The sequence below is a fragment of the Pleurodeles waltl genome, chromosome 2_1, assembly GCF_031143425.1.
Source record: "Pleurodeles waltl isolate 20211129_DDA chromosome 2_1, aPleWal1.hap1.20221129, whole genome shotgun sequence".
In the NCBI taxonomy this organism is placed as follows: domain Eukaryota; kingdom Metazoa; phylum Chordata; class Amphibia; order Caudata; family Salamandridae; genus Pleurodeles; species Pleurodeles waltl.
The window spans coordinates 118213844-118241320 of record NC_090438.1 but is presented as its reverse complement, the minus strand read 5'-3'; positions in this window follow the sequence as shown (position 1 = coordinate 118241320).

Below are 27477 nucleotides of genomic sequence, written 5' to 3'. Positions count from 1 at the left end.
TTCGGTGGATGGAATATCCCTCACCTTGTGATGGAGTAACTGGTCCGCCAATATCTAAATCAGGCACTAAGGGCCTGATTCCGACTATAAGTGGTATTTATCACATGTGATAAATAACAATACCAAGGGGTGCATTATTTATCAAGTGCGATAAATACCACCTGTTAACAGTTGTCGAGGAATAATCTGCAGATTTTGGTCTTTAATGCACCAAAATCCGCATGATACGGTAAATATCGAATTGTTTTTCTCTGCTAAACTTCAGCAGATTTGACCTGCGGAAATTTAACGGTGGTTGAGGTATTTAATGCATCTGATAATAATTGGATGCATTAAATACTTAACAACTCGTAATTCCAACCCGTACGTCATCTGTGGTTGACACATGGGTAGAATTAACCGTCTAACTCGTAATCAGGGCATAAGCTGTCTGTCTCTTCACAGAGGTAACTTGGGGCACGTAATGCAGTACTCTTTTAGTACTCTTTTACATCTTTTACGTCTCTTTCATGTCTTCTATAAACTCTTAAGTAACTTTGTGAATTGGCCCTAAAACACCTAGAATGAGAATAACATGGCAACAATAACAATCCTTGTCAAGGTGAACCACAAGAGGCACTAAGTTAACTTGTGCTTACCCTCTGGTAGCTTGGCAGAAAAGGAGTCAGGCTTAACTTAATGGCAAAGAGTTCAGTATTTATGCAGTACATAAACAGTGATAACGTGAAAAACAACACAGGAACAATCCCAAACCAATCCAGAAAAATATAGCAAATTGTAATAAATAAAATTATACCAATATGACAAAAATCCAATCAGTAGAACTGGAGATATCATAGAACTAGAGATATGCAATTTAAATTTTTTAGTAAATACGGCGCCTAATATCACAAAGCACCACTCAAAGTCATCTAGTCATGCTAGACTGGGGGAAAGTCACAAATTCATGCCGACCACGATGGAGCACAGGTCTGACACAGGAATCCAGTTAGTGCTGCTTAAAGAATTACCTTCTCATAAGGAGCAGGGACATCATCATGGATGGTCATCACTGTACTGAGAAGAGCAGGTTGAGAAGCATGTAGCACGAAGAGCAAATCAGGCATCACGGGCAGTTGTTGCTGGAGTGCCGCATTGGCTGTCACAGTTAGCTGTCATTGCAGTAGCGTGATGTGCAGAACTTGCATTGCCAGTCATCGCTGGAAGTCACTGTAGCACAAAGAGCGGGTTTACACCGTAACTTTGCTTTGGTGGTCATCGCAGGCAGTGGGGTCTCAGCAGGAAGGGACCCTTTCAGGGTGATGAACCATCCAAACTACAGGATTTCACATTTTCTCCTTGGAAGGGGCTCAGACTGATGGCGGCCAAGGGTCCAGGACCTGGGGGGCACCTCTTGGGAATCAGGAACTCTCTCCATCAGAGGACAGCAGGACTTAAGCAAGTCCAGTTGCAAGTCTTGGCAGGTCTAGTTACAGCAGGTCAGCTGGGCAGTTGCAGGAAGGCCTCTGGAGCTTGTCATGTCCTGTAGCTCAAACATGAGGTCAGTCAGGTAACTGACTGTTGGAGTCACTCAGGTTAGCCTGGGATGAAGGTAAGCAGGTCCAGTCGGCCTTCTCAGACAGTCCTCAGCAGCAAGGCAGTACGTCTTTTATAATGTCCATGGGTCCTGAAGGGTGGCTCTGGAGGTCTAGTAATTATACCAGACACCAGCCTGTGTGTGTTGGTGAACATCCTATCCTAACCAAAGCAGCACCCAAAAGGGTAAGGGGAGTTCTAATCATTGGACTTAAGATTTCAAGTTTTCAAGCGGATGAGACCAAACAAAGAGAGAGAAAAAGAAAAAAAAAAAAACTATACAACACAAAATAATACACTATTGATAAACATTTTCCCAGTACATCCAAAAATTGTCTCTTCTAGAAAGGGGCCTCGTTGCTCCATTTTACACATTCGATTTACAGATGTTTGCCAGTCCAGAGCACGGGGAGGAAGAGGTTCAATCCATTTACGACATATTTCTCGTCTAGCTAAAAGCATTAATATGAACAACAAATGCTCCTGGTGTACTGACAATCTCTGGTACTTTATACCCTGTTCGCAAACGCCAAACACCACCATAGAGAGATTTAATTTTAAGTTAACGTTAAAGATTACCTTTAAGATGTTTCCTATATCCCCCCAATACTTCAACAACCTAGAACATTGCCAAAACATGTGAATATCATCTGCCTTGTCTTCCTCACATCTTGGACAGTTTTTCTGAATTTTCCCAATAGCTGTTAATCTGGCCGGTGTCCAATAAACCCTATGGAGTGTGAACAGATGATTTTTCTTCAACCCTGCTGGATTAGTAGTAAACCACAGTTCTGAACAGGACTTTTGCCACAATGCTATAACATCTAGGGTTGGAAAAATCCCCCCCCACTTCGACAAGGGGAGGGATGCACCATCCTCTGCTGATTCCAACAAAGCATGATACCACAATGCAACCTCTTTATTAATGCTTTTCTGGTTTAATTTTCCCTTCCCATACGCTCCTCCCTATTTCTCCTGATCGTCGAGAATTTACCCAACTAGATATCTGAAAATACTTAAATCTGGAAACTGTCCCTCCAGTAGCTTCCTGGAATGCAGACCAACTTAACAATTCAGATCCTTCTATTATCTGACCCCATCTTACCATTCCACTCACTCTCAAGGGAATTGATAATTTGTCGATAATTTGTCGATAAGGCATTCAGGAGTACCAGGTGAATCCCAGATGGGAGCAGAACTACAGAAATAAGGTATCTCTAATGCCCTCCGAAAATACATCCAAACATTACATGCATGTCTGGGGAGCTTCAAACGTACCTTCTTAAAATACTTAGGGTGTCCAAATTTATGTAAGAAATGATCTGCTCCTTCCTCAAGGTGTGCCGTTAAAGCTCTCCAGACTAAATCATACTCTGACTTCTTATTCAATAAGATTCTAATATTTTTTAGTTGAAAAGCCAAATAATACCTAAACAAGTCCGGGGACGCAATACCCCCTCACTCTTTTTTTCTACTCATCTTTTTCCACAAAATCCTTACTCCCTTGGAAGCCCATACAAATGAGGATAAATCCCCCTGTAGTTTTTTAAACCAGCTCTTCTTATACTCTAGTGGAATAGTGTTAAACAAAAAGGTAAATTTTGGGAGAATGCACATCTTCAAAATGTTAGATCTTCCGATTATCGAAAGAGGAAGAGCGGCCCCCGCCTTTAGCAGTTTTTTGGTTTCCCTATATGTTATGTCGAAATTCAATTTAGCTACCTCATTAAGATCCGTTGTTAATCGAATACCCAAGTATCTGATCTCATGTTTAACTAAGGGAGAAGCATAAGTCAAATTCCAACACATTATTTCCGTCTTTTCTGTGTTTATACTGTAACCGGAAAATCTACCAAATTGTTCCATCAAAGTATTGACCCTAGGTAAAGTAGACCTGACATCACTCGTATATATCATCAGATCGTCTGCATATAACGCTACTTTTTTTTCCCAACCCCCAATTCGAAATGGGGTAATATCCTTACAGGACCGAAGTAAAGTAGCCAAGGGTTCAATGTATAAATTGAAAAGCAAGGGAGATAGGGGACACCCCTGTCGCGTACCCCGCCAGATCCTGAATTCCTGTGATAATTGGCCATTGACCAGGACTCTCGCTGAGGGGCATCTATACAATTCCCCTACCGCCCTAACAAAAGGGATTCCCAAGCCCGCTTTTTCCAACACGGCCCTTAAGAAAAAACAATTAACACGATCAAAAGTCTTTGCCGCATCAAAAGTCAAGATCGCCAATGGAGCCTTTTCTTGTTCCGCCAGGTCTACTGCAGCAAATAGCTTGTGAGTTACCTCATGGAGTTGCCTCCCCTTCATAAAACCCTTTTGATCCAAGTGAATCAGATTGCCTATGGCTCTCCCCAATCTCCTAGCTAAAATCCCTGTATAGAGTTTGTAATCCGCATTCAACAAGGAGATGGGCCTATAGGATGAACAAGACGTTGAGTCCTTACCTGGCTTTAACAATAAACAGATTATCGCCTCTCTCCAGGATTTAGGTATGTGGGCCCCTTCTACCAACATAGAGTTAAATAGCTCTAATAAAAATGGAATAAATTCATCCCCCAAAACCTTATATAATTCATTAGGTAGGTTATCTGGACCAACTGCCTTTCCTTTTTTCAACGCCTTTATGCCTTCAACAAGCTCAGCCTCATTTATCTTACAATTCAATAAGAGCATTTCAGATTCCTCTAAAACTGGGAGATACGCTTTATCTAAGAATTCTCTGACTGACTCCTCTGAATTAACCAAGCTTTCTGAATATATTTCCTGAAAAAAGGATACAAATGCCCCCTCAATCTCTTCTTGCTCCATACAGATCTGGTTCGTAAGATCAGATTTAACTGATAAGATATGCCTTTTAGGAAGGTCTGACTTAACCTTCCACGCTAATAGTTTACTACAACCTTCTCCATATTCATAGTGTGCATATCGACTACTTTCCCACTTTAACCTACTGCGATTCTCCAAAAAAGCATCTAAGCTAATCCGAACCTTTTCCTCTTGGCATGTCAGCTCCTCTAATAGATCGTTTTTCCCTTCTAATCATGCATTATGCATTGAGGCTTGAAGAGTTTTTAGTAACGCTTCCATATCTCCCAGTTTTTCCCTTTCTTCCCGATACTTATATGTTGCCAGGCTCACTAACCTCCCTCTTATATAGGCCTTAAACGCATCCCAAACACACCATAAACTTGCTGTTCCTTGATTCAAGTAAAAAAAATCTCTTGTATCTTTTTTTAACGCTTCTACTATTGAGTCATCTAGGAATAAAGCGCGATTAATTGTACTCCTAATACCCTTACTTATGACCTTAATGTCCAAGTGTAGTATTACTGCTGAATGATCTGAAAGGTGTGCTATGTTGTAGGCTACCCTTCTCACCTCTGGGCATAAACTTTTATGTATTAAAAAAAAATCTATTCTAGATCTATGTCCATATTTTTTATTGTAAAATGTGTATCTATCTCCTTCGCCCCCTCTCCAATGCCATACATCTACCATACCTAAATCCTGCATGGCTTGTTTCACCAATTCCCTCGTTTTAGGTGAGTTAACCATACCCCGGGGAGTTGACTTATCATGAGCAGGATCTAACAGTATATTAAAATCCCCACCTAATACCACTGGGAACCTAGCTAAAAGTAGAATATTAAATAGATCTTGAAATGGCGTTGGATCATCTATATTTGGCCCGTAGTAACCCACCACTGTAACCCAGTAACCGCATATACACAGTTCTACCACTACCCATCTTCCCCTAGAGTCGACTTGCACCACTCCTACCTTAAACCTGGTGGATTTTTTAATCAGGACTGCCACACCTTTTATTGTGCTAGTTTGGGAAGAGCATACACTGAATGAAACCCAGTTCAACCGTTTAAGCCAGTTCTCCCACTCACTTTGTTGAAGATGGGTTTCCTGCAATATAATGATCTCCTCCTCCGCCAATCGTAAATATTCAAAAATCTTCCTCCTCCTACCTAGCACCCTTAAACCGTTCACATTCCAAGAGAGGAATTTCAACCTTAAATTGCCATACTTAGACATTCCTAGAGGGAAGGAAAAAAAACATGAACACAGAACCCCCCATCCTATTTAGGCAAGTTATGAGGACTTTCTTATATTTATCGTTTTCAACCCACCTAACCCAAACCAAACCCCTACCCCCAGTTCCTCCCACACCCACAACCAACACCAACACACCACCAAACCCGCACCCCCCCCAGGGGAACCCTCCCTAATTCTACTAGGATAACCATCCTGTTATCCTCAATTCGAACTCCCCGTCGGACGGGACTTTCCACTAGGTCTTATTGAGACGCCTTAATCTGCTCTATAAATGCGCTAACCTCCCCAGGGTCTCTCATATTATACATTTTATTCTTCCACATGATACGAAGAGCGGCCGGGAACCTTAATTGGACTCTAGCCCCAAGAGCACGAAGCTCCCGCATAAAGTTTCCCAGTTCCCACGGCCTATCTAACGTTGCTTTGGACACATCTGATCTTATCCTAAAGGACCAATCCCCCTTGGCGAAAACTCCAACTTTAAGGGCTTCAGACAAGATTCTTTCCTTAATAGAGTATGTGTTGAAGTTTATCAAAATCCTCCTGGGGTTTTTCCTTCCGGGATTTTTCTTGAACGGATCACGATGAACTCTTTGAATGTCCTCTTCCAGATTAATCCCTACTGTATTAGGGAAGACCTCCTTAATCAAAGCAATCACATAGCCCTTAATGTCTTCCCCTTCCATTCCCTCCGGGACTCCCAAAAGCCTAATATTATTTCTCCTCATGTTGTTTTCCAATGTCTCTAATTTATCCTGCAACATCTTTTCTCCACGTTTTAATTGTAAAATATCCTTGGATTGAGCTAACACGCGCTCCTCATGGGCCTCCACCACAGCCTCCAGCTTACCCAACCGATCTGTTAGCAAATTGATTTTACTTTCCAAAGCTTCACAGGCTTCCCGAATCCTAGTTTGATTATTTTCTGAGATCTCAAATTTTCCCCTAATCTCTTTAGTAAGAGAGATTAACAAAGCCTGTACATCCATATCGTGAGATATTGATCCACTAGGAGGATTACCCTCTGCTTCTAACAAGGCTAATGCCTTAGAAGAGCCCTCTCTCTGCCTATCTAGTTCCTTGTCTAATGGATTTTGGGTTGAGCCTACAGCTGGACAGCTTTCAGCTAGATTTAATGCCCCTAAATCGCCTAAGATCGGTTGAGCGTCTGCCATGACTTGTGATGGAAGAATTGTAATCCGAAAATACCTTGTGATCAAAGATTCGCTCTTTCCTTGAGGTTCAATTTGACTTTCCTCCAGGAGGGGTAGGGGGTGCTCCACAAATGATACTGTATGATCAATCTCCCTTACAAAGCCCTCACCGTGAGTCTTGGGTCCGGAATCTGCTGTAACTGCTGCTACAGTCTCAGATAGCTGAGTCCGGGGGTTAACACTCACACCCAGGGGGCCGGGCTTACTTTTCCTCGCACCAACCAAGTCTTTAACTTCTGCCCGTACACCCTTGGGGCGACGTTTAATTGGAGACATGCACCGTGAGGCTCCAACACTCTCACAATCCCCTCTTACCCAACTCCCATTTAGGTTTCTCCTGGTGAAAAACCCCGGAGTCTCCGGTAAACTCCCTCGAAGAGAACAGCGAGAGGTATAAGATCTCCCACGTCGCACACCCCTCACTGCTTCTGTCCAGATACTGGAGTTTGATGCCTGCTTCCAGGACACCACCTCTCGCCGCAGCCAATAGCCCCCCCCTTCTTGTTCGCTGTTTTCTCTTTTTTTATTTTTTTTTCCCGACCTAGGCCGGAAAAAAACAATACAGAGGGGTAAATTACGGCAATGACGCAGCCTAATAGCAAAAAAAATGTTTTTTTTAGATCACCAGCCCACCATGATGTTTTCCAGGCCCATCAAGCTGCAACCAAGGAAAAGCCAAGTTAAACAGAGTATTATCCAATATCTTTATGTCTGTGACGTACTCAAAATGAAGAGGACTGGTAATGCTAAGAAACAAAATACCAGGTTTAAGGGACCGACCTCTAACAAGCCCCTCCCAAGGAAAACCAAGCTAAATGGTAATGCCACACTTCCTGTCACAAGAGCTTATAAATCTGAAATATTCCAAATAAAGCAGTAGCTTATGGTCATCAGTACTTTGTACATAACCATGCTCTACCTCACGAATACTAAACCGTTAGGTAAGTGGCATCTATTTGTTCCACAATACACTTCAGTGCATTGGAACACTTTGTTCAATCTAGCAACAATTTTTTGTAAGTATTTGTAAAGTGTCAAAGTATGCCAAAACTTAACATTTCCTGACAGAATGCAGCTTGTGAAACTGCAATACCAAGAGCACGGTGCTCAGCTTTTCCACGAAAATTCTTGTACCTGCTTGTATGGCTGCGTGACAGGCGACATGTATTAGATGAAAAACACGTTGATGAATTCTGCCTCTGACCTGCTTTAAACGGGCACCAACCAAAAAGTAAATATCCCGTTTCTCCTAGGGAGGCAGACCGTTATTACCGCTCCTCGCTCTGCTCACAGGATTTCCCTTTCGATCGACTCTGAAGGCCCCCAAGCGGCGGTTGAGAGCTCCGGCTCTCAGACCCAGCACGCGACGCTGATTACTTTGGATGGCGTGCAGGGGAGAATCTTCCAGCTTCCCCCCGGCGTTTCTCCAGCCTCGACCCCCGCCGGGGGATTCCTCCGCCGAACGCGGAACCGCAACAGCAACTCTCCCGAGCGCTGGCCGGGGAGATCCGCCTCGCGTCTCGAGTCACGTGTCGTTGGTGTCTCTCGTCCGACGAGAGTTCACGGGCAGCGCGTTAGCTGGCCGTCATGTTCCCCCAAGGATGCATCCCTGTATCGTATCCCCTGAGACATGTTTTAAAAGGCTACTTTAGGGGGTGGCACAATGACTGTTGCAAGCCAACTAGGAACATTTTATTTAGAGGCCCTGGGTACAAATAGTACCTTCCACTAGAGAGTTACAAGTAAGTTAAATGTACCAATTAGGGGAAAGCCAATCTTACCATGTTTTAAGGAGACAGTTGTTTTGATTCAACAGTATTTCCTCATTTGAACATCAACACCTTACGTTTAACGTTCCCTCTCCCAGATATATTAACATTTACTGCTATTATGGCTTATTCCTTTACAATGCCAATAAATAATTATGCCAGTGCAGCCAATCTCTGCTTGTAGTGATATAAAAATGTTTGTTACTTATCTATGTACCTCTGAGAATGTATAAATGTCAGTTTCTATAGCCATCTATGGGGGTCATTCTGACCCTGGCGGTAAATACCGCCATGGCGGAGGTTGGCGGTAGCACCGCCAACAGGCTGGCGGTGCTCCGCCGGGCATTCTGACCGCGGCGGTACAGCCGCGGCCAGAGGCGGGAAGCCGGCCGTGTACCGCCGACTTTCCGCTGCCCATGGGAAACCGCCATGGCGGCGCAGCTTGCTGCGCCGCCATGGGGATTCTGACACCCCATACCGCCATCCTGTTCCAGGCGGTTCTCCCGCCAGGAACAGGATGGCGGTATGGGGTGTCGTGGGGCCCCTGGGGGCCCCTGCAGTGCCCATGCCAATGGCATGGGCACTGCAGGGGCCCCCGTAAGAGGGCCCCACAAAGAATTTCAGTGTCTGCTTTGCAGACACTGAAATTCGCGACGGGTGCAACTGCACCCGTCGCACCTTCCCACTCTGCCGGCTCCATTCTGAGCCGGCTTCCTCGTGGGAAGGGTGTTTCCCGCTGGGCTGGCGGGCAGACTTTCGGCGGTCGCCCGCCAGCCCAGTGGGAAACCCAGAATGACCGCCGCGGTCTTTTGACCGCGGTACGGTCTTCTGGCGGTTCCCGCTTGGCAGGCGGCTACCGCCGCCCACCAAGCTTAGAATCAGGGCCTATGTCTCCACAATATTGGAAAGAATCCACAGATTTAGTGCATATATTTGCTGAGTTAACCATAGTTGCATTTATTAGGGCGGAAATCTTATACATTTCTAGCAAGTCGTAAGCTGAAAATTCTGGGTAATGGTAATCAGGCGGGAAGCTCATGTGACTTAATTATATTTCTATATAATTGAATGGCAGGGTTTGCTTAGAAGGTTTTGGATGGGAAGATTGCTTTCCACTTAAGATCTATGGCTGCAAGAAGTGCTGAAGTGTTATATTTTTTAGAACATCATTCAAGGAGATGGATGAAAGAAGATTTTTTTAAATGATGCAGTCCATTAATTAATTATTTTACAGTAGTATCCGTGCTCGTGGGTGAGTTTTCAATATTACTTCTTTATGATTTATTTTGGTATTTTAGTCAAAACCTGTACACATTCGGTTTTGTGAAGTTCTACACAATTTGTGAAAAAATCGTATTTATTGTAGCAGAATAATCTCAAATATCAGGTGCTGTACAAAAACGGATTGTGTGTGGGTACTGGATAGACATAATGGGAATGAAGATGTAAATGTAACACATCACTGGTATCCCTCACCCCTCTTCACTCTCCTGTATGCTAATGCATAGCTACAGGTGACATGATTAATAAGTGCCCTAGTGTTCATCACGCTGACACTTCCCACGTAGACCTCACTATAACCCCACATTATTGCAGCCGATATCAACCTATTGAGTATCTTGCCATCCGTATACCGAAATATGGTTCAAGCAGTGCTTAATTTGAGCCGGTGGTTTCCAGTGCGGGGCACCAGCATTTATTTGCGGGTGCCGGCACTTAGTTTTCTGCATCAGGCATTTACTGCAAGCAAAAGACACATATGGGAAAGTTGGAGAAAGAGAACAACGAAAAAGTGCCACAAAGGGAAAAAAGCAGGAAGCTACAAGAGTGAGCTAAAGGGGCAGGGAGTGGCTGTAAAAAGATTAAAGAGGCCTGAGATGGCTTGCACGCTTAAATGCAGCAGCTGTGTGTTTCAAAAGAGAGCTTTGGGTACCATCACATTTTTATTTACAAATTAAGCTCTGTGTTCAAGGCATCATCTGGGTATAAAGCACTGTACAGATTTGGTCACATGTCAAAATCAGAATGTAAAACCTGATTTTCCAGGTTACAAGTTCAGCAAATGTATCTTCCTAAACACTCTTCCTCATAGTGTATTAAAAAGTCTGTTGTTGATGAATGGTTGGATGCAGGTGGTATATACATTCACAACCTTTGAATACTCAGATACTGGATAGTGAGGCCAGTACCACTTTTTCCCCAAATAGATTACCTCTTGTCTAGAGATTCCAGGACAATTGCAGAAACCTAGAACCAGGGAAAAAAGGGGGTAGGGATGAGAGAGAGAGAACACTTGTGACAGCAGTCTGAATGCTAGAAGACCTAGTCTGGATGCTCAATTAGCGCATCACACATAGGGGGGCACAACTTACCTGGACATCGATAAGCATGTCACAGATCAAAAGGGAATCATAAAACCGTGATACAAGACACAAACTTACTAGGCTGAGGAGTCTTACTGTAACTAGCCCCCAGGTAAACCTGGAAACATGCCCGAGAACTGAAGATGGACAAACTCCTCAGTACCAGGGAGGTTGATCTGTACAGGATTCCAAAACAGGACCACAGGAGCAAGGAGTTCAGGAGAAGAACTAGAGCTAATAGGAAATCAAAGTCAATGATGTTGAGTAAAAGGTGGGGTCGAGGGGCCAGAGAAAGAAAAGACAACAAACTTGTGGGGAAGAAGTCGGGTGAGAACTAATATGAATGTGAGGGACTTGTAACATTCACTTTTGCCAGTTACTCATTCTCAGGTCAAAGGAGTCTTTATAGGGTTCTGGATATTCTAACCTAAAAGTGGTGCCTAAACTTACCAGCCATGTAGTGGCTTGGGACATGTATGTTTAGTAAGGCCCTGAACTGCCTGTCCGACATGCTTGTAGGCTCCATTGCCCCGTCCTCCAACTCCTCCATGTGTGTTGTTACGTGCCCCATTTCTGCAGTGTTTCTCACAGAAATATGATACAAATGTACTGCTTAGAGTTCAAATTGCCTGGATGCACTTATCCTCCAAATAGCAGACATAATGATTTCTTTACTGAGGTGCTGAATACAATTATTGCCAAGAGGGTTGTGATATTATTTTATGGAGAAAACTGAATGTAACATTAAATAAAGTGGCAAAATGGACAAGTAAACATTTTAAAACATACTGTAAATGTCAAGGAATTTTAAATTGGAGGCTAAAAATCATATAAGTATCCCCAAATTGATTCATAAGAGTAGTGCAGGTGCATCAAACAGTATATAGTACGGATGATGTGTGGCTTTAATTGAATTTAGAAAAGCTCCAACCTACCTATTAAAATTATTTTTCATTTATATGTGTTTCTAAATTAAATAAAATGTGTTAGGATTTGTGTATGTTTTGATGAATGCTTGTTTCAGTACTTTCTGTGTATTGTTTTGCCTTCAAATCATCAACATTGTTTAGGCCGGGTCCCGTAATGACTCAGTGGTGTGTCCCCGGTTACAAATAATGATTCAGTGGGGGTTCATGCATTCCAGTAATAATAAAGTGGGTGTCAAAAAGTTGGGAGCCACTGCCATAGATAATAGATACAGAATGATGTAAATTGAAACTCTTTCTAGATTTAGTTGATGTCTGGCAGATTTACCCCAGTGAGCAGGACTACACATTACTTCCCCTGTACATAACAGCCCGTCAATGATTAATTATTTAACATATTGTTCACTTAAAACAAAGCAATTTTTAAATAGCAAAGTTGAGTATACGCGTTACTGAAACTTCTGACCATGCTAAGCTAACGCTTTCTATTGATTTGGTTTCTGCTTGCAATGAGTCACATAGGTATTGCAACCCTAATATCTCATTGGTAATTCTTGATCAATTTGTGAAAAATAAAGTATAAATGATGTGAATACTCATATTTTAGCACAGAAAGAGATTAAGTCAAATTATCATCTAAGCCCTGGGACTCTCTTAAACCTTTCTTCAAAGGCAAACTGTGTAAGCTACTATTTAGCTATAACAACGGTCTTTAGAATGTGAAAACCTTAAAAAAAAAACAGGCTCCAAAGAATCCCCCCAAAAATCTGCATATTTCCAGTCTTCTACTTCTCCATAATAGCGAAACTGCCTCCATGATTCAAACCAAAGGGTAGCATCAGTCTTTAGAAGTCCTTTACTCCACAATCATCAAATCAGTTCTTTAGCCCTTTAATAAAGACGCTGATGCTCTCACGTTGCCATCAAATTTACTTTATTTTCCATCCACAATGGTGAATTTTTGCTGTCTCCAGCCGCCTTGTTCACAATACGCAGGCACAGGTTTTTCCTACTTTTTACATCACCACATGCAAAAGATTAGAAAAGACATAGAAATAATACTGCAGCGTTTCTGTTGTATGCTTTTAAAATCATAAAATGCTGGATTCATTACCTATTTAAAAAAAGATAAAGAAAAAATACATAGCCATATAACTACATTAATCTGGCGAGTTAAATATTATTTAAAAAATATATTGAATTTGTGAGTATTATTTCACATGGATTAAATGCCAATTAGCGTAGCTTTATCTACTTCGTACTTTGTGCAAGATGAATGCATCTCCCACTGGTGTTGCATAAAGATGAGCAAAATTCAGTTCATTTCTTTGTATTCAATAAGATTCATTGCATTTATAATTCATTCTAATATCTACTGTCCTACAAAATGCTTTGTCTTTCTGCTTGAATTTTAAAAGGTAGTTATGCCTTTTGTGATTTACTAATTCTTAAAGCAGCACACGCCCTGATTATTAGCTGCAAAAGATATGGGTCCTGGGAAGAAAGACTGAGTAAATAGTCCTTACATAAGATTCAAAAGGCACTTGAGTTACACATCACAAGATCAATCATAAATGAGACTGGAGATACTCTAGCCTCAAACAAAGAGTAATAATAGCTGTGCTGGTTTGAAAAGCATCTATAGTCTTCTAAGAAAGCCCAGATAGGGAACATAAGTTTTCCTTACTTAATGAGCTATCCTTACAAGAGATTTCACGTAAGGATAAAGAAGTATTAGTGGCTATTGTTTATGTTTCTGAAATTACGCAGGCCCTTTAAATTCCTAAAAAGTTAAGTACCCAGGAATGCATTTGGTTTCCTTTGAAGTTTTATAATATGGTGTATGCCTTAGGTTTAAGTAGAAATGATACCTGGTTGCAAAAAGAACACAATTAATTCAGGATTGATTACCATTATCCTAAAACCAGGATAAAAAAATCATTTGACTTGACCTATATCCTTGCTAACACTCACAGTAGAGGTCAAGCACCCCAAATGGAATCCCACTCATCAAAACAAATTAATCTTCCACAATGAGCGTTTGTCAAAGTTAGGTTTAGAAAACCCAAGATAAACTCCTTAATTAACATAGTAGATTTAAATAAGTATAAAAACACACCATTGCAGCATTAGGTTTAGATGGGGAGAAGGCTTTGGATCAAGAGGATTGGTTGCTTTTAGGGTGTACTCTATTGATTTAGTGTGGACACTCTATGCAAGAATAAAGGAACAAGTTATAGCACAGGAGTCTGTATTTGAGTCTTTTCTACTTTATGGATAGGGGGTTTAGACCAATTTGCCTCCCCTTCCCTATGTTGCTCAACACAGTCATTGAATCTTTAGCAACAGACTTACAAGAAGATGAAAAAAAGATTCAGGGTGTCACTCCGTTTGGGAAATAACACAAGATTTGTTATGCAAACATTGTATTGTGATGTTAAGATCCTGACATTTCACGAAACCATGTGCTAAAGATAATTGTCAAATATGGCAAATTTTGTGGATATAATCTAAACATTATCAGAATTATTTCCCATGTCAAGAACTTGCCTTAAACAGTGTGCTGGTAACCAGGGCTTTGCATGGTCAAAGGGTAACATGAGTTATTTAAGCATTAAAAAGATTAAAGATATCCCCAAAATTGCAGCAATACACTTTTAATAAGTCTTAACGAAAATAAAGAACGATTGTGCATTGTTATCTCTAATTAGTTTTGAGCTCCGGTGCAACATCAGTATCTCCAAGATGATTATGTTATCCAAGATATTGTACATATTTTCCAGTATTTCTGTAATATACCTAAAAGAAACATAAAAAAGCATAGCGTATGTTAGGGTCTTTGATATGGGAATGAAAATAAAGCCCACATTTTCTTGGATGATTCTCGAATCTGGAGTTAACCATGAGCTTTTGGGTTCCTGAACTTATTTAAGGAGGAAGAGGTTTTTAAACTTCACAAAATGTAATTATGGCTTAATTCTGAAATACATTACCGCCCAGTGTGGATGTAAATTAGTGAGAATGCAATAACACCCTTCATAAATAAGGATTGTCAACTGATCCAGAGGAAGAACATGGACCTGGGTTAGAGTTTGTCATTGCCCTTTCAAACAGATTTGTTGACTTCGCCTTCTCTTCCTTCTAAATGGCTTGCATAAGCTCTTGTGTATTTTGCTACAAATGAGATTACTGCAGACATTTACGTTTTAAAACATAAATACATTCTTCAAAATGCTGTAGATGGTGGGGAAAAAAAACTATAATCCACCAACAACACACCGCCTTAAACAAAATAAACAATTGTAAACATTCCAATTTCTCTATAAAAAGAGACAAGAGGGTGAATGATTAAATAATGCTTATAATTCATAATATGCTATTTTACTTAACTAGTTGTCTGTTTAAACAGTACATGCCTTTTTCATAGTTTGATTGTACAGTAAAGTCTGGTATCCAATCAACGAGCAACTGTAGTGACTTAAATGTTCATACCTTTAAATTTACGTTTAGGCAAATGCTAAACCAACTTCTAAGTGAAAGAGTACAGGAAATGTGTGCCTTACCTTAATATCGCGTTAGGAACACTGATTAAATCAAAAATCTCAGCTAATAACACAGTTAAATAGCAAATATTGAACTTAAATAAGTATGATGAGTTTTATTTACTTATTTTTGCAGTTTTATGGAGCGTATACCAGACCCAAGAGCATCAGAGCACCTTAAAAGCAGAAATCATGGTACAATTGTAAAACAGCTTTACAGCAACGAACACCATTCGGTGAATCATTTTCTAGTTCCCATTACAAGTGAATAAATGGGAATCATTCATTTTGAGCAAAACGAACATGTATGCAAGAAATATGATACTAGGTCGAGCCTGTTCCGCAAAGATGTACATTGTTTGTTTCAAGTTTAATTTTGGAGATATTGTTGGTGATCAGATCCTTTTTGACAACCTTAAAGGAGGGATGTGTGCATATTGCGTGGAGAATAGAGTTCCACATTTTAGGGATGCTTCCTAAAAGAGATTGATATATGATTTTTGTTTCTTAAACCAAGATGGTTCTACAAACGAGGGGTCATATTTATCAAGGTTTTGGGTTGCCTTTGCACTATGCAAGGGAGTGCAAAGGTGACGCAAAGCCTAAGTGAGATTTATCAAGCCACACAAGGCCACTTTGCATGGACTTGCATGGCTTGATAAATCACGCAAGGCATCACAAGTCGCTGCCTTGTGTACGTCTGCAGCAGGGAAGCGTTCCACGGATGGAGCGTGGGGGTTCTCAGGCATCCACCCATGGATTTATCCATGGGCATTCCCAGATCCATGTGCATTCCCAGATTTATTGTTAGTGATAGACCTGGGAATGTGTCAAAATGCCACATCTGTCCAGGTGAGGCGTAACGAGGAGAAATATCTTTATCTCTCCTCGTTTCTTTCCTCCTTCCGCATGTGCCCGCATTGGTGCTAGGCAGCCAAAAGTGTGCCAGTGCTGGGAAAGGACAGGAATGTGCTGTGTAATGGTAAATACGGCACATTCCTGCCATTTCCCTTTCACATAGCGCAGCAAGGTGGCTTGCTGCGTTGTGCTGCGTGAAAGAATGATAAATCTGCCCCTAAGTTTCAGTGTTACATAGTGAATCAGAGCCTCCTGGGGTAATCAACTTCCTTCCAGTTATATTGGGTGCAGAGGTATAAGGCTTTGTGTGTGATACACTCCATTTAAAAAACATTTCTCGCTTTGACAGGGAGCCATATGAGTGTCTTCAGTGCTAGGGTAATGGAATCAAAGCATTTTGCACCTGAAACTAATGGAGACTAATGAAGTGTAGTCTTTATTGGACCCATGTTTAATCTGGGAATCCCTGAGAGTAAATCAATTCTTGGCAAAAGTATTGATTGTGCCACCATTTTGAAGACTGATTCTAGTAAGGTGTTTACTTGTTACTCCTCATAGTACTTTGGATTGTTGTTGAGAGTTCTTTCCTCTGGAGTTTATGCACATGTAGGTTCAATGTTTTATTTAGTGTGAGTTCAACAGACTTAGCACATTCACTCATACGAGGTTTGCAGTTAATTATCTTTTGTTCATCTAGCCATAAATACATTAAAGTTGACTGGACTAAAAAGAGGTTCATTGTGAAAAACAAATTAATTAAGGCATGTAGTACTAACTGTATGCCTGCCAGTATGTATCAGCACACAAAACGTTGTGCCTGTTAAATATCCTCAAAGTATGCACTAACTTTGTATCTATTGACTAAATGCTACATTGGCCATATGTCTACCTTTAATGGAAAAAAATACTTGAGATGTCGCCATCGTGAATAAGAGTAGGCAAGATATATAGGGCCAGATGTACAAAGACCTATTCGCAATCTATGATGTGCAATTTCCATACCGAGTAGGTTGCAAATTAGTAATCAATATATGAAGACATCTGTAAACTAGCAGGTCATTTCACAAATTGTGCACAATTGTGCATTAGCAGGAGGTCACACCATCATCTCTCTGATAAATATTAATTAGGCAGATCATAATTAGGTATATATCAGCTGTGAAGGGCTGTGAAAGCCTTCCTTGGATTTGGACAACATTTGTTTTTTTTAAATCAGCACGTGTCCGTTACAGGGTAAGGTACTGCTCAAAAAAAATATTTCCTGTTTGAGACCACTGACTGCTCCCCTTTAAGACTATCTGGCATGATTCCCAAAGGGGAGTGTGTCCCACAATTTTGCAAATTGCTGGGCTTGGGACTGATAAATGGTTTTGTGTGTCGGGGCCATAGATGTTAGAATTTAGAAAATGGACCATGGAGTTGTGAAGTTAAAGTGCGTATAAAATATAACATTACCTGCATGATCCAAAAAAGTAGAGAGCACTAAGGGATATTAATAAAGAGGAACTAAGAAGTGCATTCACCCATAATACTGAATTACATTGCACCAATGGATTCTAGTCAAAAGTAGTACTAAACAGGTTCTAATATACTCCATGTCATGAAAGGGTCCACGGATATAGAAGTCAGTGACTTTCTGGACTACTTTGACCCCCCAAAAAGGTGAAAATACCACAGTAAAATTATATTTCATGTTTATTAGGGAACTCATGGGATCATTGATGTTTGTATACATGGGAATGTTAGAAACCAAAAGAAGCCAGAATAAGCCAAGGCAGGTATAATTACTCAAGATCACATTTGTACCAAAATGGTTCATGTGGATGTGGATGTTAAATCATGATTCAACAAAACCACCGGAGTAGCAAGCACCTAGCAAGAGAGATAAATTACAATTGTGGGGGAAAAGGGAAAAAGTAAGGTTTTTGAAGGCTAGTGGCATCATTTAGATTACGGCAGGTGGCCCTCATCCAACAGGGTGGTGGAGTTGATTACAACCACTACCTCGACTAGACTGCCACCAACTATATTTAGAGATCTCCACCAGCCCTGCAGAGGGCGTTGTGGCTCCAGAGGAGCGGCTGCCACTGCAGCTTCTCTGAAGATATTGGTAGTTTGCTGAGTGGCTTCCATGTTCTAGGCAGCCACTCATCAAACTCTTTTGTTTTTCAAAAACAAGCTATGAAGGCAAGAGTTTGTTTTGGAAAAACAAAATAATAATGAGCCTGATACCGTCAAAGTTTTCTCCAAGGGTGTGGAGGTCATTTTTATTTTTTGTCTATATGGGACCTGAACTCTGTGGCAGTTTTGAGCTGAAAAAAGTGCATCAGACTATGTGAGGTAAATAGGGCAGACAGTCTGATGCATCTATTATCAAACTCGGTTGGGCCTTCAGCGTAGGGCATGCACTGGCCGTCAGTTTGGTGGTCAGAGAACTCCGCCACAATTGTGGTGAAGTATCCTGTCAACCAAACTAAATCAGAGCCTCTATCTGAAACCCTGAAAATATATCTTGGTTGAGGTTGCCAAATACACAATCTTGCACAAAATCTTACTGGCACGGTTGAAAGTTAATTGACCCCAACTGAATAACCTCCTGTCACATAGTTGTAGCAAGAGCTTCAAATGTAGTGATGAAGAGCTGACACAGTTTTGGAAGATTTTTGATCAGATCGGTTTGAAAAACAACTGTCAATATTGGAACAAGGCAATATTTAGAATATTGTACTCTAAGTCTTCAACTACTAAAGGTTGTGCCATTCAAGAAGGGAGATAACTACAAAGATTAAAAAAGAACTGGTCCTTTAAATTACTGAGTATTGTATCTCAATGCTCTTTAGAATTTGCATCTCTAACATTGTGCTGTGCCAGACAAAGTTTATCCCATCTTAAGACTCCAATTTATAAATTCTTCAGAACTGCTCACTTTGCAATATGTATAACTTTTTGGAGCTTTAACATAAGCATGTCCTCCTTTGGTAGATATGAATGTGGTTTTAAACTCTTAGATTCGGAGTGGAGTATTGAGCATGGGTTATGCCCTTAAATCAGAAGGGGTAAGACAGGAGTGAATTTACTCTCCCTTCTTTTGGGTAATCAAATGCCATGACCAATAGGTGGATGAAAGGTTACTATCTGAAGCATTATAGAGGTCGCACGACTTTATTCATGAATTAAAATTGAATTAAGAATGTATTTATATAGTATCAAGTCAATATGAATGGCTCTCGTTGTTTGGCCTTGATTAGAAAGTCAATAACAATGTAATTTGTTAGAATTTGTGTTAGAGAACCTCAGGTTTGTCTTAGGAAATGCTTCCTGCTCAGAATGCTAAAAAGCAGATTATCTTAAATTTACCACATTGACGAGAAAGTACGTGCTTACACTTGAATTGGAAAACTCTAATTTAAGAGAAAATAAATAATACTCACTGTTAAATACTTGCAATTAAGCAGTGAATCTATGTTTATAATGAATTAAAGACCAGCACTAATGATGAACCCTATTTAGAAAAAAGATTAAGCAACGTCCTGGCTAGCAGAAGCTACTTTGCTATGAAAACGGAACAAGATTAGATATTAGCGAAAGCAAGGAATTTGATAAAATGCTCAGTGTGATTAATTTCATTTAATTTATTTCTTTTTTAATTAATGAAGTGTTTTTGTTTTTTGTTGCGGGTGTAAACTTGCTATATATTCTCTTACACTGCCAAAATCACTGTGACAGAAGAACATAAATGAAATGCCTGGTGGTCAAGAAATATGTAATTTTACAGAAAGAACACTGGTGCTTGTCTCGACACTATAAATATGCATAGTAGAGAATCATTTTTGTGTTTTATATGTGCTAAGGAATTACACTAAGACATTTTACTAATCAGTGAGGACACTAGAGAATGCTGAACGTTTGTACATAGCAGTTCAGACATTCTCCTCCTTCAGAATAATTTGTCAATGAAGTGCAGTGGTTTATTGAAATTGTAGATAAGCACATTTAATTTGATAAACCAAGTAGGTTGAGGGCTCAAATTCTTCTTAGAAGGGGATTAGAACCAATAATGTCTCCTTGCTTTAAAACCATGAAAGCATAGTCTTCTTGTGATATGGATATGAGACCAATAGTTGCCAAAAGTAAGTGTGTGTTTGCGTGTGTTTGCGTGTGTGTGTGCTTTGTCCAGCAGCATTACTTTGGGTGAATGATGTGTTACACCCCCCCTAAAAAAGTATTCTGTAGTAAATAGTTGGGTACAGGTGCTTTCAGTCAGGTATGGTGAGGTATCTCTTGGATCTCACCCTTGATCTTTACATGCACAAACAGATAAAAACACACACACTCTCCCTCTCCTCTCTGCCTTAAAACTTGGTTAGTTTGAAACCTATTGTCTTTTAAGTACCTCTAACATTCCACACACCCGTCTCTTTCCACTGCTTCATAAGCCCTCCTCATATCCTGCTTTCCTGATGTATTTTAACAGGATATACCACCGTGATTGTTGGGAACTCTGAAGCTTACCACACTCACCCCTCATATCTTACTGCCTAATGCAGGTGCAGCTCAGCTGTTTTTTAACTATAGACTGCATGTGTGTTTTAAAAAACAATGATTCATTTTTCATGGAATACTCAAGGGTCTGCCACAGTACGCAGGGACGCTATTCCTCTGCACCTTATTGTAGTAGTTCAGAGGAAAATCTCCCACTATCCCTGTGCATCAGTCTCCTAGGGCTGCATAGGCATATGAAGGGTAGAATGAAGGAGAAAGAGGCAGATGACCTCCAGGTGAGAGGTGCACTGGACGATAGCAGGTCTCTCCACCACTCGAAGGCCAAGTGAAATAAAGGGCATATTTAAGAGCCCATAGCGCCACCGGAGCGCCACTTTTCGTGGCGCTCCGGTGGCGCTAACCACTGCTCCATACTTACAAGGAGGTGTAACGCCACTTTCTGTGGCGTCACCCCTTCTTGTAGACATGAGCCCCTCCGATGCAATTTTCTGCATCAGAGGGGCATGCAATGGGTGTTGCAGTGGGCATTCCACCGCAACACCCACTGCTTTTGGCGCTGCCCCAGATTTATGAGAAATCGTAAATCTATGGCAACGCCAAAAGCTAACGCCACCCCAGGGGTGGCCTTAGCATTGCAGTTTTTTGCTTTTTCTATGTGTGCTACATTCTGCAGCACACACAGAAGAAGCAAAATGGCATGGATGATTGTTTATGTGCAGGAAGCTGTCCCTTCTGCACAGGAAGGAGTCCCTTCCAAAATTAAGCTTTGCTGCTTCTATGTGTGCTGCATTTTGCAGCACACATAGAAGTGCCAAATCGCCATTATAGATTGTTTATGTGCAGGAACGGACACCTTCCTGCACATAAACAATCTATCCCCTCAACACAGACATCCTGCCTGCACTGGAGCCGGCAGCTGAATTCAGCACCGGCGCAGGGGGAAATGCAGGGGTGAGACAAATTCCTGTAAATATGGCGCATCCCTGCGTTTCAAAAGTGGCACAGCGCAGCCCTGCTATTTTTGGCGCACCACTGCGCTGTGCCACTTTGGCATAAATCTGGGCATAAGTGTGCTACTAGGTCACTGTCCCACCAGTCAATAGTGCCCTGGTTTGCACTTCTATTGCTACTGTAGGTGTCAGCCTTGGTCAGTGTCATTCTGCACATGCCGAGAGAGATTTTTGTAGTTTTTATCATTCACATCTTTCGGTCCAGTACATATTTCAGTCTGCATAATGAACATACACACAGCTTAAGTAATGCATGCAGTATTATATCTAATATTTTCCTTATGACAATCGCAAGATATTTGTGCATTACAAACTTGCACATTTTGAACCGCATATCTTTTAGAGTGGGGCTTGTGTATTTTTTATATTTACTACCTAGTATTGAAATACAGATTTTATAATTTGCTAGTTACTAAAATATTCAAAAATTTATGTTTGCAGACTTAAAGCACCGAAGTCCTAGTAGCACTCTGAAACAATCATTGTCAAAACCAACACGTCTTGGCTCTATAAGGCTGAGCTATTGGCTTTGCCACTGCTTTTTGCAGTTCGCATGCAAATGCATGCATCAGTATGCATGCACACATATGACTAGCGATGTTCCAGTGGGTTTCATTAACAAAAACCCATTCTAAAATGGATGCTTATGCGTACACATGGTTCGTGATGCATGTGCACATGCCTTGTGAGGCATGCAGGCATATGGTAGTGCAAGTGTGCTAGTGCATGGTAAAGCTAGCAGCCGTTTTTTATGTTCTAACTTGGTGGGCAGCCATGTTAGAACAGTAAATTAATAAAAGTAACAAAGAAGAAACACATGCACAGAAAAGGGCACAAGCATCCTGGCGGCACTTTGCAGTTGTGGGGCACTCGTAAAATAAATATCTGACGAGGAGTGAAGCAGGTGAGGTGGAGTAGAGAAATGAAAAGAACACGCAGAGGAAGGAGAAAAAAATGTTTAAAAAAATCATGTATAGTGGGATGGGAGCAGGGCAGAGAGGATCGGCGTTTGGGGAGAAGGTGAAATGAAAAGAGAGCAAAGGGAAGTAAACACAAGATGGGAGAACAAGGAAATGTGCACTTCTATGGCATGCTGAATTTAAAATAAAAAAGGAGTTTCCTGGAGCATACATTGGTAGGATATAACTTAACAACTCATCCAATCAGAATGCTGTGAGGTTGAAATGCTCCTTGGTGGCCAAACAAAAAGGACAGGAAAGAAATCCATTGTCTCAAGAGCATCCAATCATGGTTAAGGGCCTGATCCAAAGTGCACTTCATCTATATGTAATGCATTGGAAGCAATATGTCTGGTCTGCTACCGAGATCTAAAAAGTCATCTTTGTAGTTGTTTTTATTAGTAGAACAGGGCAAAAACTCCGCGGAGCTGAAGGTGTTTATTTTCTTGAGAATGAGTTGCATGTTAAGGCTTTGATATTTGCCAGATGTTGACATCTGGCACAATCCCTTGGACGTAATTATCCACGCCTCCCCCTCGAGGCTCCTATATATGACAGGCACTGCCCAGCTAATTACATCGGCTTTCCATCAATACAGATGCTTTGGGAAATGAGAAGCAAGATCTGAAAACTGAGCATGCGCAGGCCAGCTCTGCTGAATGCGAGTGAACAAAAGGAGGAGCTGTGGCAGAAGAAATGTTCAAGCGTATGCCAAAGAGTTGGGCACGTTTCATAATGCAACGAGTGCATACATCATATCAAAATGACATAGATTTGCCAATTCTTTTGGACTAATAGCCTTACAAATGGTAATGTCAAAGCTTTGACGTCAATTCACCATAATGCAAGGGGTAGCAGAAGTTGCGTCACATGCCATTTGACCTTTACTTTCACTCACACACTTACACATACACACACATACACACACTGTCACATAAACACACTCTCACCCGCACACAACATACATTTAAAGTCTTTTTTTACTTCCCTCAACTATCAAGGAGGGTCATATTCCAGCTAACTGTTCTCCATTTTTTCTTACAGTAATCGTGAATAATATATTATTATTCACTATTAGTGTAACATAAAATTGAAAGGAAAAAGGCCAAACTGGTGCCCCATCCAACGTCCACAAGGACTAGTTGCCCCTGTGTTCCTGGCACTGAATTTGCCACCTTCACCAGCGGTCGCAAATGCAGTGCCAGGGGTCCTAACGGGAATGCGACGACCCCTAAACGACGTCCATGCTACAAAGTGGCACACTTTGAAACCAACATGTGCCCAAACAGAGCTTTACTTAAATGATCATTGTGTTTTGTTCATTTTAGTCACCACTGCCAACAACTCAGCAGAGTTTACGGTGTTTGTTTTGTTGTAAATTTGAACTGATTCGAATTAACTAAAAGGAGACACTTACCACAATAAAAATTTTCAAATACAAAAAATAGAGTTTGTTACTTATTTCAGACCTATCATTAATATTTATTAATTATTAGCAAATTGTGTTAAATACTGAGACTGGCTCAGATAAGTTGATGAATCTTACAGTAACTAAGGTTGTCTGTCTGCATTCCACGTTCAATGTAAGGGAAATCAAGCAAACAGGAAAAGAGACTGTGTTGTTATTTTCTTATTTTGGGTGAGATTAGGGGGGCGGATTCTATATGCTGTCAAGCATTAACTGTTGGTAATTGCCCTTTCCATCATTATACGTTCTCACCTTTTGGCCGGAGTAAATAATTGCAGAATGAGCATCTAACAGTGATAACATCCTTTAGTTTGTATTAAACACTGCTCACAACCTGGTTAGCAAGCAGAATCACTTGCTTAGAGATTGTCACTGTGAGAACAATGGTGCACAACAGTTAAGATGTTTCTGAACAAGCAGGTAGAAAGGAGAGACACATCTGAACTATCTGTCTGAAATGTTGTTTTTCCAAAGGGCATCTGAGCTGAAAGGCTCTCCAAATTGTGAGAAAACGTCCTATTGGGAAAGGGCCCTTGGCACACCAGGTGTGAAGGCCCTTTGCATGGAAAAAGTTCTGGTATTAGTGGGAATTCAAGCTGAAGGAACTTTGCTCCAGTACTTCTTCAAGCTCCATCAATGCACAGTAGCATCCCAAATAATGCTTCTCCTTGCTGAAATGGAAAACCTTTACAGATATATTGGTAACTGTTTTCCAGGTAGAGTTAGAGAAATACCCAATAAGCTGTCATTCTACCATTTTTAGAAAGTTGTGCCTGACAGAAGTGCAAAGTTATGCTGGTTATGCCTACTGCATCGAAGCCGACTCACCAAAACAGCAGGCTTAGCTGAGGTGACATTGAGAGGCTTTTGACCCCATGTAACCTCACATGGTTGACAGGCCTATTGCATGTTGTTAAGGCCTAGCATAAGGACAAGAAGTGGAAACTAAAAGGAGAAAATTAAAAATTGCTACAGTTGCATAGTACATTCAACTATTTGTTTGGTACCAAAGCACTCACGACAGGTGTAACTTATTACTTAACTCAAAAGTAGTCTTTTCATCGGCCACAATGTATTGAAAGGCTAAGTGGACCTGCCAGGATTAAACCTTATGATCTTCAGGTTTTGTGCAGATTACTGCAATGGATGTCTTAGTCCACCAAGCTATATTACTGGTCTACTGCTTACTGCTGCAACCTATAGAAATGACATCGGTAGGAGCACCTAAGAGCAAGGCAGGCTTAACAGCTGCTACCCCTGGCTACCTCTAGCTGACATTGATGGCAAATACACATTAACTAAGTAATATGCAAATCTGAAATCAAATTTAGCTGAACATAGAAATGTATCCGATTTATAATCAAAGTTCAATGGGATGTTAATGGTGCTGGATCTGTCATGTAGCCTTAGGCCAGTGAGCACGGCATCCTCTCCAAGACCCTGACAGGATAGGTGGGTGCTGAAATCTTTGGAAACATACCCCATAGTAAATGCTACAGGGTGCCCCTTGTTTATGTATCTGACAAAACTATTTCTACTTCTACTTTTACCTGAGAGAGAAATTGGAAGGGACAATGAAGCACTGAAATGAATGCATTCTCTGAGAAGAAATAGATGCGGGTATCATTTCCTAAATGATATCCACATACATTTATATGAGGACTTAGATGTGCTTGAATTCTGTTTAAACTGTGCTAGATCTTTATTGACATGCAATTAATTAACATTGTTTAATATGTACAAAAGGAGACAGTTATAGTTAGTATAAAATATTTAGTTAATCATGTTTTTATCAATCATGTAAAGGGTGTTTATCTTTCTATGAGTATGTTTTATGAATATATGCCTGGTTAATCGTATTACCTAACAATAATAAAATATCTCAGAACATTAAACACTCAAGCTGATTCATTTAATCATGAGAACGAAAATTGCCCACAACATCCCGTTTACATATTCAGAATTTCAAGCCTTAAGTAATAAGTTATTGTGCGGTCACAAAGCCTGCAGTTTGCAAAATCACAGGCTTTACAACCACAAAACCACAAGACACAATGGTGGTCATTACGACCCTGGCGGATTACTTCCGCCAGGGCCGCGGGACGCGGTGGCACTGCCGACAGGCCGGCGGTGCCCCGCGGGGCATTCTGACCGCGGCGGCTTAGCCGCGGTCAGAGAAGGGAAACCGGCGGTCTCCCGCCGGTTTCCCGCTGCCCCCAAGGAATCCTCCAAGCCGGCGCAGCTTGCTGCGCCGGCTTGGGGATTCCGACTCCCCCTCCCGCCATCCAGTTCCTGGCGGTTCTCCCGCCGGGAACCGGATGGCGGGAGGGGGAGTCGCGGGGCCCCCGTAAGAGGGCCCCAAAATGTATTTCACTGTCTGCCTTGCAGACAGTGAAATACGCGACGGGTGCAACAGCACCCGTCGCACCTTCCCACTCCGCCGGCTCTATTACGAGCCGGCATCCTCGTGGGAAGGGAGTTTTTCCCTGGGCTGGCGGGCGGTCTTTTGGAGACCGCCCGCCAGCCCAGGGAAAAGCTCATAATACCCTCCGCGGTCTTCTGACCGCGGAGCGGTATTATGGAGGGCGGAATTCTGGCGGGCGGCCTCCGCCGCCCGCCGGAATCGTAATCAGGCCCAATGTACCTAAAAAAATCAAAACTCACAATTTGCACTTTGCAACTTATTGGGATTCTTTAAAAAAATGCTATTGTGAAAGGGGCATTTCCCTCCGTCTTCTGGATTGCAGTGCCATTTACCAATGGTTTACACCATGGTTATGATCCTAGGCTGTTGATTGCCACCACCACTGTGAAAATATACTATTGAATGGAGACTGACACCCAATAGGGAGTTGTATAAATTCACAAAGTGGAAGCTGTCCACTGTCCCTCAGAGACAGCTTCCACTTTGTGAATTTGAGTTTCCGTCATTTAGGGGAACTGACAAAGGTCTAGGGGACCATTGCATGCTTCTCCCAAAGAGAAAAGGACAAAGGGGAAAGATGGAATGTCTCAGCCAATGCAAATCCAAGGATGGAGGTCCTCTCCTCATCACAGGCTTTCATTCCTGGATTTGCAGAAGGCTTTTTGAATTCACAATTATTAACATTAATGGAGCAGGGTTCTGTGAATATGTCTAAATTTCTATTTCACCCTGAGCTGCAGTAGTGCATAATTTCTATAAGACAGAAAGATCAGATGCTA